Consider the following 12,141-nt stretch of genomic DNA (forward strand, 5'->3'; position numbering starts at 1 on the left):
CCTTGCGGAGTCTCCGTCTGAGTCCTGGGTGAGTGGGGTTGGTGTCACACATCTTTAATTCCAGCACTTGGGAGATAGAGGCAGGTGGATCTCTGAGTTCAAGGCCACCCTGGTCTACAGAGTGAGTTCCAGGACAGCCAGGGCTACACAGTGAAACCCTGTCTCCAAAAAAAAAAAAAAAAAAGGTTTCCATGGGCCTGGAAAATGGTTCAGTGGTTGAGAGCACTGACTGCTTTTAGAGGACCTGGGTTCGGTTCCCAGCACCCACATGGCAGCTCACAACCATCTGTAACTCTGGGTCCAGAGAATCTGACACCATCTTCTTTCTAGCCTTTGAAGCATCAGGCACACACGTGGCCCATCCACATACATGCAAGCAACACACTGATACACATAAAATAAAAATAAATAAATCTAAAATTTTCAGTTACATTTTATTTGCTCTGTGTGTGTGTGTATGTGCACGCGCATGCACATGTAGAGGTCAGAGGACAACGTGTGGGAGTTGGTTCTTTCTTTCCATCATGTGAGTCCTGGGATCTAACTCAGGTCTTCAGCCTTGGCAGCAAGTGCCTTTACCCACTGGTCCATCTCACTGGTTCCCACAAGGCAATTTTAATTCCGTTTAATTGCTCTTGCTGGCCTCTACATTGCAAGCTCCTTCTCCTTCTTTGTCTTCTCTCCTCCTCCTCTTTCTCCTTCTCTTCCTTCTTCTTTTTGGTATTGTTAGGGTCTCACACATGTTAAACAAACTCGCTACCTCTGAACCCTAGTCCTATCCCAGCCCTAGTCTAACATTTTTTTAAAAAATTTGATATAAATAGACGATTTTCCATAAGTGGTAAGGTCCATTTTCATAGAAAAGAAAATTACCCGACCTTGTCTCAGGGACTTGAGGTCTAAATGCCCCAGCTAACTGTCAATCTTAATAAAGACCCTAAAAACCCTCTGGTTTTGTCTAGTGGTCCTTGGGGTCTTTGCTCCATGACAATCTGAGGAGTGAGACACCCCAGGTTGTTCTCTGACCTCCACACACGTTTGTGTGTGTGTGTGCTCTCTACATATAACTTGTACACATATACAAATATACATGCACACAACCAAAAAATGAAAAATAAGCAAAGAACAGATGATTGGACTACAGAGGAAAGGTGAGTGTTGAGGACGTGTGTGTGTGTGTGTGTGTGTGTGTGTGTGTGTGTGTGTGTCTGTGGTCTGTGTCTGTGTGTCTGTGTTTAGGGGGATGGGGGATATGGGATGACCCAGATGCAAAAAAAGGAAATCTGAATCAGTGGCAAGACTTGCTCAATAATCAAAAAGCACCCCATCCCCACCTCCCACCCACCTCCCATCCCCACCTCCCACCCCCACCTCCCACCCACCTCCCATCCCCACCTCCCACCCACCTCCCATCCCCATCTCCCATCCCCACCTCCCATCCCCACCTCCCACCCCCACCTCCCACCCACCTCCCATCCCCATCTCCCATCCCCACCTCCCATCCCCACCTCCCACCCACTTCCCATCCCCACCTCCCACCCACCTCCCATCCCCACCTCCCATCCCCACCTCCCACCCCCACCTCCCATCCCCACCTCCCACCCACCTCCCATCCCCACCTCCCACCCACTTCCCATCCCCACCTCCCACCCACCTCCCATCCCCACCTCCCACCCCTACCTCCCACCCCCACCTCCCACCCACTTCCCATCCCCACCTCCCACCCACCTCCCATCCCCACCTCCCATCCCCACCTCCCACCCACCTCCCATCCCCACCTCCCACCCCCACCTCCCACCCACCTCCTATCCCCCACACACACCAGCAGCTCCTTCCAGAACCATGGATACCTACCATCAAACAGAACAAAACAAAAACTGCCTGGGTCTACCTGGATAATACAACCTCCAGAGAAAAAAAGGAGCCAAGCGTTTGAAGCCCATCACTAGGGCCTGTCCCCCAGAGTGAGGAAGTTAGAGATAAAATTCTTCAAATACTTAATGCCTTGTGACACTCTTCCAGAATCCCTGAGAGACTAAACCTTACTTGAGAACAAATAAATACAGGCCAGCTTTGAAGTTGTTGGAAGTAAGGGATATTTTATGGGCCACAGAGGTGAGGGGAGCTCACCATAGTTTGAAAGGATTTTCACAATAAAAATTTGACAGATGTGTTACCACTGAGCCAAGATGACACACTCCAGCCTCAGTCTCCCAGGATGGCCTGGGTTCAAATCCCAGCTTCATCACCTAGTATGGGCAGGTCCTGGCTTACATCTCCAGCATGCATGCACAGACACAGACACAGACACAGACACACAACACACACACACACACACACACACACACACACACACACACACACACTCACTCACACGAGAGTGAGTGTCCCAGGCACAGAATAGTGGCAGCTATCACTGTCACCCCAGCCATCTCCGGAGAAACAACCCAGCCCTCCCCAGCCTGACTGGACCTCCTTGCCTTTAGGCCACTCTCTTTTGGGTAGGTACACTCTTGCTCATAAATACGGTCCTTAGGCCAGCAGTAGCTGTCACATGGGAGATGGTTAGAAAGTTGAATCAAGGCCCCGCCCAAACCTACTGAAGCAGAATCTTTACTCTAGCAAGATCCCTGGCGGGGATTCTGGCCAATGGAAAGTCTAGGGACTCTGGAACAGGCCACCAGGGTTGCAGCCAGAACCCTCTGTCCTCCTGTGGCCTGCCTTCCCAAGGACTGCGTTCCACAGGACTGTCTGTCATTCCACTTCCCTGTCTCTCATTTAGTCTGACAGGTATAGGCACACGGGAGACCCTGGCCTTGTTCTAGGGTGACCAATGGCACAGAACTGGTACATCCTCGGTGGGACCTCAGCTTTGCACTCTATGTGATCCTTTCCAAATCCCTGTGGTTTACAGCCAGCAGGTTCCCCAGAAATTCAGCTCCCCCCACCAGAGCCGGTCATGGGGCTGGCTGTGGGTGAGTAACCCTCAGCACCCAGTTCCAAGAAGCTGAGATCGGCTAATCCCTCAGTGAACCAGGGGAGGGACCATCCATTTGTTCCTGATAATTCTCCCCACTGACACGTTTTTCTAAGTGATGGGACTTACCAGGGACAATGGGCCCCATAGCTCTAGAAGTTCAGGGAAGTCTCCGTATTGCCACTAAGATGCCTGTGACTTAAACAAGTCCCTTGACATCTCTGAGCTCTCATGGAACCAGATGGGAAGGGAGAGAAGCTCTCCATGGCCTCTCTGCTCAGGATAAGCATGCCTGGGTCTGTTGGAAAGAAAGATCTGGAAGGTCAAGCTGGGAAATTCAGGCACTCTAAATTTCCACTAAACCAGAAGCCCCGTGGATCCTCAAAAAGTGCCAGCAAAGATTTGTTGTTCTCAGAGTAGAAAAAAACATAGCACACTGTAAAGGCTTCATACAAAAAAGAAAAAAAAAAATGAGCAACAGCCAAGCGGTGGTGGCACACGCTTTTAATCCCAGCACTTGGGAGGCAGAGGCAGGTGGATCTCAGAAGCCAACCTGATCTACAAATCGAGTTCCAGGACAACCAGGACCATCCCACAGAGAAATTCTGTCTTGAAAAACCAACACCAGCCACACACACAGACACACACAGACACACACAGACACACACACACACACACACACACACACACACACACAAAGGAATGAAAAAAACCACATTGATGTTATGTTAATTGTCTGTTGGAATGATAATATTTTGGACATGTTGGGTAAAACAACTTACTTCATTAAAGTTAATATTACTGGGTTTTTTTTGTTATATTTTTACGTGTATTTACATGTTTTGGCCTGCATGTATGTCTGTGCACTACATGCATGTCTTATGCCCTTGGTGGCCAGAACTGGATGTAAGAACCCCATGAAATGGAGTTACAATTATGAGTCACCATGTGGGTGCTGGGAATCAAACCTTGGTCCTCTAGAAGATCAGACAGTACTTTTAACCACTAAACTATCTCTCCAGGTCCTGGTTTATTTTTACTAATTTATTCATTCTTTTTTACTTTTTTGAGACAGGGTTTCTCTGTGTAGACCAGTCTAGACTTGAGCTCAGATATCTATCTGCCTCTGCCTCCCAAGTGCTGGGATTAAAGGTGTGCGCCACCACGGCCTGCCTCTAGTTTCTCCTAAAAAAAAAAAAAATTAAATGTGGTTCCATATTTTTATAATATATTAAGATATGGCCTGGCGGTGGTGGCCGCACACCTTTAGTCCCAGAACTCGGGAGGCAGAGGCAGGTGGATCTCTGTGAGTTTGAGGCCAGCCTGGGCTACCAAGTGAGCCCCAGGACAGGTGCAAAGCTACACAGAGAAACCCTGTCTCGAAAAACCAAAAAAAAAAAAAAAGGATCACCTGTTGACCACTAGATATTTGGGGCAGACTTAGGGTTTGTTTTAATCCTGGTTATTCCAGCCTCAAGCCCAGGTCTCTGTGGTGTAAGGATTATTCTTCATGTCCTACTTAAATCACATGGCAGAAAGATAAATAAAAACCCAGAGTAAAGAGACAAAGTAATCATGAAAAGATGTTGCAATGTGTTTTCCTGACACAGTGATTTTCTTTTTCCTGTGACACAGAAAGCTTTTTTGTGTGGCTTGAAGGCTGTACACTAAAGACAAGGTTAGCAATGGCAGACAGGCAGAAAGGTAGCAGCCCAGGCTTCCTTGAATTGACTCCCTCTCATGGAAGCCTGCAGCCATTGGCCACGTGGATTTGGGGAATGTGAGTGTTCCTGAGTTGACGGCCAGGCTGTCTCCCTTGAGTGTGTCCAGTCCTTTTCTCTGACCAGGTGCCTGTTTTAGGCAGAGAGCCGACGTGAGAGTGCAAGGGGAAAAGTCACTTGCATGAGCTTGAGCTCTGGGCTTCCGGTGATCTCAGCAGCAGCCCCATGTCCACCCATCGTTCGGTGGCTCCAGAGGAGCCTCTACTCTAGGATTTGCTGCCCAGTTCTCTGACTGTGAGAATGGGACAATATGTTCTCAGCCCTGGGTACCATGTTCCTAGCCACATCCTAGGGGGCACCAGGACTGCACAGCCTATGTTCTTTGGGTAGAAGTTGCCTGGGCAATGTAAATACTCCACCCTGTTTATGTTTTGGAGAGGGACCAAACTTCCTTCCCCTAAACTCTCATGACTCAAGCAAACAAATCTCCCCAAAGCCCTAGCATTAAAGGGACGTGGAGAGGCTGGAGAGACAGCCCAGAGGTTAAGAACGTGGGATGTTCTAGCAGCCACATGGCAGCTAACAACCATCTGTAACTTCAGTTCCAGGGCATCTGACACCCTCTTCTGGCCTCTGTGGGCACTGCACTCACATGGTGCATATACAATTGACAGAAAACAACAACAATAACAAGATGATGATGGTGATGGAGATTATACTTTTGGAATAAAAAGTCAAAATACTGGGTCAGTTAAGACACTGGGTCAGCTAAGAACAGGCTTATTTGCGGTGTGGCAAGGCTTACGGATCCTTTTTTTGTTTGTTTTTTGTTTATTTGTTTGTTTGGTTTTGGTTTTGTTTTCCAGACAGGGTTTCTCTGTGTAGCTTTGTGCCTTTCCTGGAACTTTGTAGACCAGGCTGGCCTCGAACTCACAGAGATCCACCTGGCTCTGCCGGCTTATGGATCCCTTAACAGAAGCCTCTTGGTTCTATGTTTCCACTAGGCAGGGAATCTGAGTCATTCCTTCCCTGGGAGGGATCCTCCACCCAGAGTCCTGGGCTTTCTCACCTGATCCAGACCTGAGTGTTTGGGATTGATTTCAGCCTCCTCATCAATATTCTTTTTCTTGGTGTGTGTGTGGGGGGAGGTGCGTGCTAATCCCTTACTTTCTATTTTTTAATTTTACTTGATAGTGAAGTTACAAAAGAGGAGACAGGCCGGGCAGTGGTGGCGCACGCCTTTAGTCCCAGCACTAGGGAGGCAGAGGCAGGCGGATCTCTGTGAGTTAGAGGCCAGCCTGGGCTACCAAGTGAGTTCCAGGAAAGGTACAAAGCTACACAGAGAGACCCTGTCTCAGAAAAAAAAGAACACACCTGTAATTTGGAGAAATTTCAGGATCCAGTCCTGTTTGGAATTACGTTTCTGGTTTCAGTGTGAAAAAGTGTTGGGGGCCTAGTGTGTTGTTGGTTTGTTTGTTTTGAGATGGGATCTTTGTAGCCCTGGTTGGTCTGGAGCTCCCATATAGGCCAGGCTGGTCTTGAACTCCCAGAGATTCACCTGCCTCTGCCTCTGGAGCACAGACTGGGATTAAAGGCCACCCAGGAGGTTCCTCTCCATCTCTGGGTAACTGTTACACCTCCTTCTGCCCTAGACAGCCTTTGCTGAATGTGCCATCTTCTTTGCAAGGGTCCAAAGTTAGACAAGTACAAACCACAGCAAAAATTGATGTTCTCTTATGTAATAAAGTGATTTGGGAAATAATGTATGCTTCCATGACACCAACTCTGCAGTTCTGGGCCACAACTGAATACAGAGAACTACATCTGTGGTTACCAGGAAACGCCAACATTTCAAGCTGTAATTTCCGTTACATGGCAAAGGAGATCAGGAAAACCATCAAACAAAGAGACCCACCCACAGCTTCAGACAAGGCAAAGCCCTGATAGCCTACGAAAACAGCTGCTGCCTCAATGCAGGACTCCAGGTAAAATCAATGTCAAAGGCATTTGACCCCAGCACGGGGACCAGGCGTGCTCCTGTTGGGGCACCTGAAGGATGCACTGGGCAACAGTAGCAATGTCTCTGCCAGCTGCACTGGCCAGAAACTTTCTTTGGATCAGCAGGCACACTGTTCTGGGCTCCATTAAATACTGTGGAGCTCTCTCTCCAGTGCCTGCCTCTGGTCAAGGTTACAGGGATAGAGAAATCGGTCCACATGCAATGTGATTTGGCTCAGGTAGGGGGTGGAGGGCTCAGGGCTGACAAACTTCCTTTCCTGGCACGGAGCTGTTGGATATGGGTCATGGGCTAGGTTCCTCTCCTGCTTCTCTTCCTGAAGGCGGCTGTGGCAGAGGAGGAAGTAGTGGGGTTTGTTTTTTAAAATCATGGGTTCTGGTCCTCGTGTTTGCAAAGCAATCACTTCACCTACTGGATTGCCATCCCCTCCCCAATACACACACACACACACACACACACACACACACACACCTCTTTTTATCTTTTACTTTGTGAATTTGTGATAGGGTCTCACTGAGTTCCCCAAGCTGGCCTTGAACTTGTGATCCTCCTGACTCTGGCTCCAAAGTAATTGGGATTACAAACCCACACCACTAGACTCAGAAACATGTTCTTCTGATTTTTTAATAGATTAATAGTCCAGCCTATCACATTTATATTCTTAAACACCTATAATGCTGCTTTGCGGTGACACGGGGTGGGGCGTCACTTCTCTACTGCATTAGTTATAGTGTCTGTGCTAGCTAATGCACAAATATTACACAAACAAGAACAAAGATTGTTTCTCGCTTTTTTGTTTTTTCAATCAGTCTGTCTATCTATCCATCCATCCATCCATCCATCCATCCATCCATCCATCCGTCCATTTAGCTATCTATCTACATGGGGTCTCTCTATATAGTCTTGACTGTCCTGAACTTTGATATGTAGAACAGGCTGGCCTAGAACTCACAGAGATCCTCCTGCTTCTGCCTCTGTTCCCATCTAGCTTTCTTCCTTCAATGTCAAGTTACAAGATTTCATTTCCTATCAACCGTGTGTCTATCTAGGAGTGATGCCTGAATAAGTGGGGAGGAGAACAAGAGGATGGTGAGTTTGAGGCCAGCCTGGGCTACCTGGGTAGTTAGTTCCAGGTCAGCCTGTGCTACACAGAAAGACCCTGTTTCAAAGAAGGAAGCCGGGCAGTGGTGGCACATGCCTTTAATCCCAGCACTCGGGAGGCAGAGCCAGGAGGATCTCTGTGAGTTTGAGGCCAGCCTGGGCTACAGAGCGAGATTCAGGACAGGCACCAAAACTACAGAGAAACCCTGTCTGGAGCGCGGAGGAAACAATGGGTTGCTAATGTCCTGAATCATGATGCTCTGTTGAGAAACTGTGTTTCACAGCTTCTGTATTCATTTTTTTTTTCTCATATGAGAGATGTTTACACAGGTTCTGTGGGCTGTTGGGGATTCCCACATTTACTTCCTTAGAGCTGAGACTAGGGAAGTTTCTCACACCGTACTAAGCTGAACCTTGGTCTCTTGTTTTCATCTAATTTTGTTCTTTGCTCATCATCCCAGACTTTACACGGTCTACAGAAGTTTCTCAGGATCTCACAATGTGCCTCTACTTCAGTGCAAACATAGAGGGGTGTCTAAGAACATGGGCAGAAACCACATGACCATAGGCTTCCCACACAGACATGGGTAAACCCTCAGGGCCTGGCTTCCAGGAGCCTGGGGCGGACTGTCATCCTCCAGCTCCACTGCACACCAAAGCTTCTCACACTGGAATCTGGAGAGCCGGTTATGGAAATTCCTTTTTTGGCCAATAGGAAAACTTACTTTTATTTTAGAGATACTAGTGCATAAGTTTAGTCAGAAGTTTCTAAAATCCCTTGCAGTCCCACCAGATTCCTATTGTAATAAAAACAGGGAGGGGGAGGTTGTATTTTAGCTAGGCACATACCTTTTTTTTTGTTTGGTTTTGTTTGGTTTTTTTGAGACAGGGTTTCTCTGTAGCTTTGGAGTCTGTCCTAGACTAGCTCTGTAGACCAGGCTGGCCTCGAACTCACAGAGACCAACCTACCTCTGTCTCGAGTGCTGGGATTACAGGCGTGCACCACCACAGCCCAGCGCCAGGCACTCACCTTTAATCCCAGCACTCTGGAGGAAGAAGCAGGAGGATCTCTGTGAGTTTGAGGCCAGCCTGGTCCACATAGTGAACTTCAAGAAATCCAGGAATACATAGAGAGGCTTTGCCTCAAAAGAAAAAAAAAAAAAAAAAAACAACCAAAAAACAAAAAACAAAAAAACCCAAAATGATATTTTTAAAAGTATATAGGGCTGGGATGTGACTTAGTTGGTAAAGAGCTTCCCTAGCATGCCCAGACCCCTGGGGTTTGACCTCTAGCAACATACACAACCCCCCCCCCACACACACACACACACAGGGTTTCTCTATGTAGTTTGGGTGCCTGTCCTGGAACTCACTCTAAAGACCAGGCTGGCCTCGAACTCACAGAGACCAGCCTGTCTCTGCTTCCCAAGTGCTGGGATTAAAGATATGCACAACCACTGCCTGGCTTTTTTTTAAAAAAAAAAATTTAATTTCATTTTATGTGCATTGGTGTTTACCTGCATGAGGGTGTCAGGTCCCCTGGAACTAGAGTTACAGACAGTTGTGAGCTGCCATGTGGGTGCTGGGACAGCGCCCCCCCCCTCCCCCGCTAGACAGGGTTTCTCTGTGTAGCTTTGTGCCTTTCTGCAACTCACTCTATAGCCCAGGCTGGCCTGGAACTCACAGAGATCCGCCTGCCTGCCTCTAATGAAGGTATTTTAGGCCTGGGTTCCCTGGGGAGGCCCAAGACAGAATCCATGTAGTTGTTTTTGTTTTGTTTTGTTTTTTCCGAGACAGGATTTCTCTGTGTGGCCTTGGCTGCTCTGGAAGAAATCCCTCTGTAGACCAGGTTGATCTTGAACTCACTGACATCTGCCTGCCTCTGCCTCCAGAGTGCTGGGATTAAAGGCATGTGCCACCACTGCCCAGCTACTATTCATTTGTATTCAATAAAGATGTGTATGGAGGTCAAAGGGCAACTCTGTGGAGTCTGTTTTCTCCTTCCACCTTTTCATGGGTTGTGGGGATTGAGCTCAGATCCCCAGACATTTGTGGCCAATGCTTTTTCACTGAGCCACCTCACTGACTCAGTTGGCTTTTTGTTTGTCTGTTTGCTTGTTTTTAACTGAATATACCTTGAATGTGATATGTTATCAATGCAGAGTTCTTCCTCATTCTGTTTTGGGTTTATTTTGTTTTGTTTTTTGAGATAAGATCTTATATCATCCAGGCTGGCCTTGAACTCCTGATCCTCTTGCCTCTACCTCCTAAGGGCTGGTATTATAAGCACGTGCCACTGTGACAAGCTTTAAATTTGTTTGTTTTTAAATATTTATTTATTTATTGGTGTTTTGAGACAGGGGCTCTCTGTGTAACTCTGGCTGTCCTGGAACTCACACTATAGACCAGGCTGGCCTCCAAATTCAGAGATCCATCTGCCTCTGCCTCCTGAGTGCTGGGAATAAAGGCGTGTGCCATCCCCCCTCCAAGATCTTTAGTTTTTAAAAGTACATCTATTGGGCTGGAGAGATGTCTCAGCAGGTAGGAACATTTGCTGTTCTTCCGGAGGACCTGAGTTAGGTTCCTAACACCTACATCAGGCAGCTTACAACCGACCATTTGTAACTCCTGCTCCAGAGGAGCTGATACTTTTGTCTTCTAAGGGCACTGGCATTTACATGCATATCCCCACGTGTGCACACTTGTGCGTGCACACATGCACGAGTGGTATGTGAGGTGACTGATATGAGCAGTTGGAACCAAACTTGGTCCCGTACAAGAACAGTGTGTGCTCTTAACTGTTGAACCATCTTTCCAGTCCCTGATGAGTTTAAAGCAGTGGTTCTCAACTTCCCAAGGCCGAGACCCTTTAATCCAGTTCCTCATGCTGTGGCGACCCCCAGCCACAAAATTATCTTGGTCGCTACTTCATAACTGTAATTTTGCTACTGTTACGAATCATAATGTAAATACTTTTTGGAGGCAGAGGTTTGCCAATGGGGTCGAGACTGTTTTTTATAGGCTGTCTTTCAGTTGATGTCTGTCTGATACTTTTCTCATTAGCCTGGATTTGGAGCTGGAGAGAGAAAAACCACAGGGGTAAAGCACCATTTAGTCTCATTATCTCATTTTTTATCAAGCATTACACAACATGCTGCATAGAATATAATACACTGCATATTCTCCTAGCAGAAGTAGATGACCTTAATAGAGGTATATTTTCCATTAGTCCAGAAAATACTCTCCTTAATGTGCTCCAAGCTTTCAAGCTCTTGGACACATAGTAACCATCATCGCCAGACCTGCCTATCTCATGCCATCAAAGCCCATCTGTATGGCAGGCAGGCAGGCAAATCTTTCTTTTCTCCATTTGTGAATTCGTGGGCATATGCAGTAGCCACTCAGGGATGAGCAAACACATACCCACAATGCCCAGTCCTGGGAGAATCTCGGACTGCATCTCCGCACAATTAAACAGACTAAAACCCTACCCTTAAGCTTTTCAAAGGTGACCTGGCTTTGGCTCCCATCCAGAGAGGCCCTGCTTGGGAAACTTCTTTACCAAAGACATGTCTATTCTTCATATATTTATTTAGCCGACCGTTTATTTATGTTAGTAAGGTCTCATTTGTTGATGTTATTGTTTGTCTTTGAGTCAGGGTTTCTGTATGTAGCTCTGGCTGGCCTGGAGCTGTGATACAGAAGAAATACCACCACACTTGGGCACTATATTGTTGCTTAAAGAATGCTTTCCTTTTTATTTGTTTTTGTTTTTTGCTTTGTTTTGTTTCTTTTGCTGGAGACAGGGTTTCTTCGTATAGACTTAGTTGTCCTGGAACTCTGTAGAGCAGGCCTGCCTCTGCCTCCTAGTGCTGGAATTACTGTACCACCATGACCAGGCTTGAAGAATGTCTTTATTCCTGCTACTATCAGATTCTCCAGGTTTGTTTGTTTATCTTCTGATCCAATTTTAGAACTAGCTAAATGGAATCGGGCAGTGGTGGCACACTCCTGTGATTCCAGTACTTGGGAGGCCAAGGCAAGTGAATCTGTGAGTTCAAGGCCAGCCTGGTCTACAGACTGAGTTCCAGGACAGCCAGGACTACACAGAGAAACCCTGCCTCAAAGACAAAACAAACAACAAAAATGTTGATTTCTGGCCCCCTGACTAGCTTCAACAATCGACCGGGAAGGGTAACCAAAGCTTTTATGTTGTTAACAATCCAAGGACTCATACAGCCCAGACACCATGCTTAAGTCCATAGGGGATGCCATTTACTTCTCACTATTGGTTTTCTTCTTGATAAACCAAGTGCTGTCCAGAT

At 47.1% G+C, this 12,141-nt stretch overlaps 1 pseudogene; it reads right to left on the reverse strand.

The window, feature by feature from the left end:
- The window catches only part of LOC118594256, a 27,284-nt pseudogene extending 16,008 nt beyond the window's left edge, over positions 1 to 11,276 (reverse strand).
- Between the last annotated feature and the right edge of the window lie 865 nt (positions 11,277 to 12,141).

The sequence above is a fragment of the Onychomys torridus genome, chromosome 12 (genome assembly GCF_903995425.1).
Source record: "Onychomys torridus chromosome 12, mOncTor1.1, whole genome shotgun sequence".
Taxonomy (NCBI): Eukaryota; Metazoa; Chordata; class Mammalia; order Rodentia; family Cricetidae; genus Onychomys; species Onychomys torridus.